This window comes from Ciconia boyciana, chromosome 1, assembly GCF_034638445.1.
Source record: "Ciconia boyciana chromosome 1, ASM3463844v1, whole genome shotgun sequence".
Taxonomy (NCBI): Eukaryota; Metazoa; Chordata; class Aves; order Ciconiiformes; family Ciconiidae; genus Ciconia; species Ciconia boyciana.
The window spans coordinates 153,299,095-153,308,140 of NC_132934.1; the positions used below are offsets into that span (position 1 = coordinate 153,299,095).

Here is a 9,046-nt window from a genome sequence, read left to right on the forward strand (position 1 = left end):
CTGTGGCTTGAACACCATGACCTGCGATGTGCTGTCACTCCAGGATTGAGTTCATTTAGCAGTCCTGAAGTTCAGGAGATGTGTCAGAGAAAACCAGGGGAAAATCATACAAATGGAACAGACTCCACCGTGATTTTTCTGAGATTTTTGTAGGGGAACAGGATAGTGGTCATCACAGGACAAGTTTATCTGCCCTATTCCTTTCAAGCTGATCAACAAAATCCGTGTTAAACATGACGCTAAAATGGTGACTTCCACACTTGCAAACTGGATATTGTGAAGCCAGGGAATGAGAAAAATATTGCACGCTTTATGCCACAATATCGTTTGTAACATCTTTCTTTTCCCTCTCTTCCAAAATATGTACTGACACAGTTTTTAAAGTACATCACAGAGTACTTAATTTTTCTGTAGAGACTCAAACATCTTAATAATCAGTAAACCATTTTTATGTACCACCAAGCTGGCTGAAAAACAAGGTTTTGGGGGTTTTTTTCCCTCTGGATTGAAATAAGGCAGACAGAGGATGTCAGTCTCAGCTGATTAAAGAGTCAGGCTTTTCTTAGTCTTGAAAGATTATTTATCCTTATAGATTTAAAAAATCTTCAGTTGTGAAGAATTTAAATAACGCTTTATATAAATGATGACATAAAACAATATTGTAATTTGTAGGGTATGCAATACATTCACTTTATTATAGCCAAAATCACAACATGAATAACGAAGGTGAAGAAAGTATCTCAGAAAGAAAGCAAGAAAACATCAGAAGAACACTAGTGATTTTGGTGATGACAAACAAGCTTTTCTAATTCAATGAGCTTCATCTAACAACTCATTTGTTTCAGTGACATGCCCAGTTATTTAGACTTGTGTGGATACATGCGTGGTTTTCACATTTTCTAGCTTTTTCTGTGTACACATATATGAATCTAGAAAACTAGGTAGCTTTTCCAGAGGCCTTTAAAATGCTGTCGTACTCTGACACTGTCTTACTTTGATATTATCCTAGTCTGGTTTGTTTCTACAAAGCAGGTACTGCCACAGAAATGTTGAGTTAGTTCCAACTTTCATTGCAATGGGAGGGGGCTTACCAGCACAGCCAAAGCCTTGAATAGACAAATTTAGGTTATCACAGCAAGAGCACAAGGAGTTCCTAAACCATCACATTTGAAGAAATGTCATTATTGTCCAAAACCAGCAAGCTCTGTTTGAAGTCCAAGCCCACCTGAAAGCCAGGCATTAGCTCATAAAGGAATAGATGGCGTGTCTTAAGGGAAGCACAAACTGTCAGCATGTTAAAAAGAGGAAAATATTACTTAGGGTTCAGATCTGATGGATAAGACAATTACGTTGATTAAATGTCAAACCACTAAGAGTTTTCTGTCAAAACACTTCTTAGCCAGGGTAGGAACTTCGACAGGTTGGTGTATAGTCCATATCTCCCTCACCTTCCACACCCTTCTCCCCAGCTGATGATACCAGTAACAAAATAAGTGCCATTGTATTTGGTTACATGGGGGCCTCCTCCATCTCCTCGGCAGACATCTTTTCCATCTGTATCATAACCAGCACAGAACATGTTTTCTGTGACCGGGCTACGAAGGGCGAGCTTGCAAGTGTCCCTGTCCACATAAGGGATTTGAAGCACTTTCATTACAAGGCTAAGTGCAAGGTCCTGCACTTGGGCCACAGCAACCCCATGCAACGCTACAGGCTTGGGGAAGAGTGGCTGGAAAGCTGCTCAGCAGAGAACAACCTGTGGGTGTTGGTTGACAGCCGCCTGAATATAAGCCAGCAGTGTGCCCAGGTGGCCAAGAAAGGCAATGGCATCCGGGCTTGTATCAAAAATAGCGTGGCCAGCAGGAGTAGGGAAGTGATCGTGCCCCTGTACTCGGCACTGGTGAGGCCGCACCTCGAATACTGTGTTCAGTTTTGGGCCCCTCACTACAAGAGAGACATTGAGGTGCTGGAGCGTGTCCAGAGAAGGGCAACGAAGCTGGTGAAGGGTCTGGAGCACAAGTCTGATGAGGAGCGGCTGAGGGACCTGGGGTTGTTTAGCCTGGAGAAAAGGAGGCTGAGGGGAGGAGACCTTATCGCTCTCTACAGCTACCTGAAAGGAGGTTGTAGAGAGGTGGGGGTCGGTCTCTTCTCCCAGGTAACAAGTGATAGGATGAGAGGAAATGGCCTCAAGTTGCGCCAGGGGAGGTTAGCAAAGAATGTCGTTAGCAAAGTCTTCTTCTGGAAGGCATGCTGGGACAACGTCCTCAGAAAATGTGATAGGTTCCTCTAATTTGAGAAGGGCTATGTCACTGTCAAAAGTTTCTGTATCAAATCCAGCATGTGCAATCATTTTTTCCACTCTGTGCATTGCTCTACTTGGCTCTTCCTTTTCTTTGTCTACCATCCCTGTGTCAGATTATCAAAGTAGTTGTTAATAAGACAATAGCAACAAGTCTAAACTGCATCTCAATAAAAGAAGGGACCAAAGTTCCTTGCACTTTGTATAGGCATCATACTGTAAAAATAAAATAAACTGGGCCTGTATCCTGATGCTGTAGCATTTTATACCCATTTTGGAGGGATTTAGAGGGCTGCCAAAATCCCAAGCAAGCAGAAAATCAGAACTTTGCTATCAGAATAATGCTCTCAATGAAAGCTTTGATATAAAGTTTTGGTCTTCCTTACAATATTCCCGATGGCACTCTTACGATACACAACCAAAAGCCTCAACACAGAAGAGAAGGATCTTGGCCCTCATTTGTAGAGCAACATAGTCAAACAGACTTAAACAGGAAATAGATATTAATTTTCTTTTACAACTTTAACATTCTGCATACAAAAATTTACAAGTTTATATATATTTAGTCTTTCTCAGTTTGTATGAAGTCTCTTTGGGAATTAAATGGACAGACAATTGGAGTTTAGGCAAACACAATTTTTACTTTACTGTTGTAGGCTGAGTACAATTTTTATGACTCAGAACACCATTTTTCAGTGCCTAGAACTTGTAATAAACTACTTTTTTGTAAATGACAGTAATAAATAATAGATTTGAGGTTTCAAGTATGGAACAGTCTCGGACTAGTATCTACATGCTGTCAAAACAGTTATTGCTAACATCTGAATGAGGCATCTGGAATTCTTCAAGGTTTGGCCAACACAGGAAATTGCATGAAGGTGTAATGTTAGACCAATTTAACTACATCAACTCAACCTTACTTGCCCACATACCTTTCCAGTTTATCATATACAAGCTACACTAGGCCAAGCCAAGCTTAAAGAAACTGTCCATTCAACAAAATTGAACATGTATTTTGCTGTTAGTCAAGGGACAACGTGAGGCAGTGAAAAACAACAAGAGGGTAGGAAAAACTCTGGCAGAGTTCAGTGTCTGGCATATGGAGACTAGAACACGAGACAGTTTCTTATTTTTGTAGTAAAGGGCAAAATGAGAAGCACTTATCAACAAAAACCTGTAAGTCTTTAGACTGGTAAACGCAATGAGCTCCAGAAAGTAAAATACTCATTCAGAATTGTCCCCCCACAAAACCATTCATCGTACTCATCTACTAGTAGAACAGCCTACAAAGAGAGAGAAGAAAGATAAGGCACAAAAACATACCTACAGAGAAATCCTGAACAGCTAACTGAGATCCAAGCAGTTTTCTTGAAGTAGACATTTTCATCTCTCTTTTCTGTCAAAGGCATCCTTCATTCAGAGGTGGTGAGAGTTACACTGAGATGTAGCCACCACAGCAGGAAATTTGTCAAGACAGACCTTTTGCCTGTCTCAAAGTGGTGTTTGAGCATTCAGTTATTTTATCAACAGTTTTTGGTTGTTATTTTTTAAACAAAATTTAGCTAATATGGTAATAGCACTGTTCCTGCTTGGGTTTTTTGTTTCACTTTAGTCTTGGTCACAACAGGAACTCAGGCTATTCCTCTGATACTGCCATGCTGCAACCCAAGTAATGGGGTGGCTGGCAGGGAAGGGGCCCTGTGGCTCACCCAGCTCTATGTCCTGTATCTGCAACCCTACTTCTCTCCCGGCCTCCCCCTCTCAGCATTTGCTTGATACTGAAACGGAGGCACAACGTCATTCATGGTAGGAGACCTGTGCAGAAACACAGTACTCAGGAGAGTGGAACGACCACCCAAAATGTCGACACCATGGAAGTCTGTCTCAAATCGAGCTAGGTCCCCTTGGCAAGTGGGGATGAGTATGGTGAAGAGTAAATGGTTGCCAGTCCTGGTGAGGAGGGTCAGGTGTTAAACATCTCAGGACAAGGGCGCCTTACCTGCCATGGGACACGCTGGGTAAACTGCCAGCCTCCCCGGTGACCTCCACATGGCTGCTCGGGCCCTCGGTGGTTTCCTCATTTTGAGGACAATCATCTGGACTTGCTGTGGTTCCTGTGACTTTCTCTTGACTAGCTTCATGATTTCTCTGAAGCTTACCATGCAGGAACTTGACTGCAAAGGCAAAACCGTAATGCTCATACTTGACGTCTGGATGGTACTGGGACTTTGAGACAAGTGCCGCATGCTGAGAGCAACGCGTTCCCGTCCATAACCCTGAGCAAACAGTTGTGAAGGCTCAGCTGCTGTACCAGCCTTCACTTTAGCTCAGAGCTACCTTTCTTGCTGATTTAAGTGAATTTATAGGATGTGGAGGACCACAGTCTTCCATCTCTGTGGGGGACGGTGCCTGTGCTGTCCCTGAAGCACCAAGCCAAGTGACATGCAAGGGATAGTAACCTCCAGCAGAGCAGAAGGGAAGACAGTTGCTGGTGAAAACAATTTCTATCACCGAAGTGGCATTCGACAGAGCTTGTCTGACAGAGCCCTCGGAATAAGGGACAGTTTCATGGTCAGAAAAATAAATCTAGTTTCCAGTGCACCTCGTGTTGTTCTTCACCACAAGAAATTATGCAAACCTGCTGGAACATGGTCAAAAGCAGCCTTTAGAGTTACAGATAGGTACCTATAGTGGAGGGAAATGATTTGCAGGGAAACAGGTCACCTTCAGGGAATCAACTCTTTATGAAAATGAGAGAAAACTTGCTTAACAGTTTAAGGAAAACTCCTTGACAGCAGCCTTTTGTAATTGAATTAGATATGCAGGTGTCCTTATCAAGGGTGGTTCTGCTAGATTTCTCAAGACATTAACAAAAACTTTGCAAATGCAAAAGGACCAGAGTGGTTGAAAAATAAAAATAATTTTCCACTTCTAAAACTTGCCCATTTTGAGCAAGTGAGCAAATGGGTTCAGCATTTTCCAAGTATTTAAAAGTTAAACATCTTCCATTATTGGCATCATTATTTTCGTGTATTACTGCTGTTATTAAATCTTTTGTAATTGGGAAACAGAGCAAAGTATTCTATGTTAGGAATTATAAACTCATGACAGAAATTTGGTATTAAATTACAAAGGACATTATAACAAATATCATCAGACAGACAGAAGAATAGACTAAGATTAATAATTGTTAATGTTCGCTTTGAATGCAGGCAAAACTGATGGATTTAAATTCAATGTCAGTAGTTATTCATGTCTTTAGGTTACTATATGTTAACTGCAGAAAACCTTCTTTTAGAAGAAAATAGAAAGGCAGGTTGTATTCCTTTTAAACTGAATGGGCGATATTCGAGGGGAAACAAGTGAGATGTAACTGCAATCACATTATGTCATTACCGCTGGAATTATAATGAGTCCTTGTGAACTGTATATTGTAAAGGGAGAAATTTCTTGGGTTCCTACTTGTTTGGATCTGTAGGTGTCCAGCCCAAGCTGGAGGCCTTGAAAACAGACAGCAGTTCTCACCAATGATAAATCTAACCCATTCCATTCTAACAAAATCTCCTAAATCATGAGAGACCCGTTTCAATCTGTGAGAGAAGAGAAATCAGAGCCCCGTTGTAACCACCGGTTTCTTATATGGCTTCGTACTTGCTGGGACGTGGGTTTTACAGTCTGCTCTGAGAACGCACCCACTTGCACAGAACACTTCCATGCGCTATTTTTGCCCCTGCACATCGCCCACAGTTGCACAATTTGATGTTACTTAAAATATGACCTTTAGCTAAGATCTTATTAACTTTGTTGTCAACACCTCAAGCAAGCCATGAGAAAGGTGTGAACAGGTAACATTATTCCTTATGCTACAACGGCACTGCAACACACCAGCACTTCCCAAACATGGTGAAGATGTGATGTGTGTCCCATAGAATGAATTTTAAGTGTGACTTCGTACCTACTGGAACGCAGGTTTTGTTGTCATTGCCCAGGGCATGGCCAGCAGCACAGGGACATACGACTCCTTCATCTTCAGTTTTGCAGAACTGCTCACAGTTCCCGTTGTTGACCTTGCATGCATTTGGTATGACTGCAAAGGAGACAAATGTATTGGCGGGTGACAAATTCATGGTGATTTCATAAAAGCACAAGCAGCTCATAAAACCTCACTTGCAAACATTAGTCAAACACTCCACCATTTTGGGAAATTCTGTGCAATTCCTGCCAAAGGCCTCAGTAATAACAACAGTCGTGACTATCATTATTTAAAAAATGGTAAGCTGTCAACCTTAGGTAGACCACTATTATTTTACATTGTATGCTGTGTTTCCCAGCTATAACTGGCAGCTCTTTGAGGGCAAAGGAAGGGATAATCTGTACTCGCCAGAACAGCCATCGTACTAAGGCAAAGATGAACATGGGTGTGGGTAAGAGGCTAAAATTAGCAACGACTAAAGTATCAGTAATAAATTAAGTATTGGACTCTTGGTAGACCCTTGCAATATTCCTTTTTCATCTGTATATGGCTCATACTACTCACTTTAGCTCAGTCCCTGGCATTGCAAGATCAGAGGCAGAATGGGAGAGCTCTTCCCAGCACTAACAGTGTGAGAGCATGCAGAGGTAAACCAGTCCTAACAGATGCTGTCTAACCTGTTCCTACAGATTCACAATGAGATTCCGCAGCTCACCCACACAGCCTAATCCGCTCCTTAACTAACCTTATAATGTCTAAAAAGTGTTTCCTAATATCTAACCTGGGTGTCCCTCAGTGTGGTGTGATCCCATTACTTCTTGTCCTAGCTGTTCATCCTAGTGAAAATGCGGACTTTTTGCTTTTATTACACATTTTACAAATTTCCTTGGTTGTGTACTGTGGGACCGAGGGTGAAATTTTGTTTTTGTTTTGTTTTGAATTGCCTCCTATTTATGTTGGACCACTGTTCCAGTTTCACAAGATTGTCTTGAACTCTCATCTCGACTTATGGTAGTCCTTCTAGTCTGGAATGAGCTACAAATGCAGTGAGTAAACACTCTCTTCCACCTTGCATGTCACTGTGGAAAATACCAAGTATCAGAGGTTCTCAGGCTCACCTGTGTGGAGCCCTGCACTCCATATAATCTTTCAACTGACTAGCACATTTTCCCAACCAGGTGTGCACCAAACTTACAGTAGTTTCATTCAGACCAGTATTTCTCTTTCTGTTACAATAAAAGCATTATATAAAATGATGTTAGAAGCCTCCCTTAATGGAGAGACCTGACACGTACTGCATCTTTTGCAGCCACCCGGCCTCTTATCCTGTCCTTGGAGGAGATTGATGGGATTTGTTCCTGACTAGTGCAACTCAGCAGTTTCTTTCCTCCTTGTTGGACACAAGTAATCCGGTACCTTAAGGAATAAAGATTTTCTTCTCCATTAGGAACAGACTAACATTTTCCTTGGTCTCTCTTCCAATATCCATATACTTAGATCAGCTCTTGATTTTCACATCATGTTTATCTTATTGTGTTTGCTCCTTAGCTTCTCTGGGTTTATGCTAGGATGTTTGCAATTCTTTTACACAGATCCAGATTCTTCCGTACTTTCTTCTGCAGGTCAGGTCATGACGGAGCTCATGTTTTTAATCAATCGTCCTGTCCTTTCTTGACCTTGGGATAGTTTGGACATGTGCCTTAAACACTTTGGGGTTTTGCGCAGGTTTTTTTTAAGAAGTAGCCAAATCTTTCAATCTTTCTCTCTTTTAAAAATGCATTACTTTTATACTCTTGTTCGTTTTTCTTTACTTCCTTCCTGAGCTCTGTCATTTTACAGTTACTTTTATTCATCTTCCGTCTTTGTATTGTCAGCCACTTCTAGTCTGTTGGTTAAAATCAAATGTAGGTTAGCGCACTCCAGACTGCTTTCTACATGTTTGTAAGAGAAAATTTTCCTTGAAGCACCCTGAAGACTCTTAGGGTACCCCTTGTCCCACTAAGTACCTTTCCCACCTCATCTCTGGCATGTCAAAGTCTCCCTCTTACTCCCAGCTCTTGTAATGTGGGTGACTCAGGTGTTTGTTCAGTTGTGTCCAACAAGTCCTCTGTAATCACTGAATGACTTTTACAGCAAAATTAAACAACAAGGCATGCATCATGTCTGCGGTATGATTCACACACTTACTCTGTAGAGAAGCATCTCAGGCTTAACCTCAAAGACAGGTGGGAGGCTTCCTCAAGCAGAGATGTGATGTTTGTGTTGAGATTTAGACAAGCACAGTGGGTGACGGTGTGGGGTTCTGGTTCTCCTCTGCACTGTTAAACCTTGTGTGGTTCCTTTTGTCACCCAATAGCTTATGAATGGATAGTAAGGATTATTTAATTATCACATCTCTTGAGGACATGAAGAATAGCACATTGTTTGTGCTGTCAGTTTGAAAGCCCTGCATAGTGACGTATTAACCCCCTATTTTACGCTGACACAATTGTTTCAGTCCAAAATGGTAGTCCTCTAATGACTAAGCCCTGGATATTATTGCACTGCAGCAGACAAATGGGAGCAATGTGGGTGAGAAAGCAAAGCTACCAGGTTTCCACTCGTGTCACCCTGGTCCACAAAGAACAAATAATGATAAATAATTACCTGTGTGGTTTAGGCAAAGCAGCACAAAACCAAGTGAAAGCAAAGGCTGCACCTGCCTGCACCATCTGAAGGAAAAGGAGGACAATGGGAAGAAGCCACATTGTCCCACAATGACCTGCCATTGCCAT

General features: G+C 41.8%; 1 pseudogene; it reads right to left on the reverse strand.

The window, feature by feature from the left end:
• Positions 1-1,369: 1,369 nt before the first annotated feature.
• On the reverse strand, positions 1,370-9,046 carry LOC140648092 (coagulation factor X-like; annotated as a pseudogene).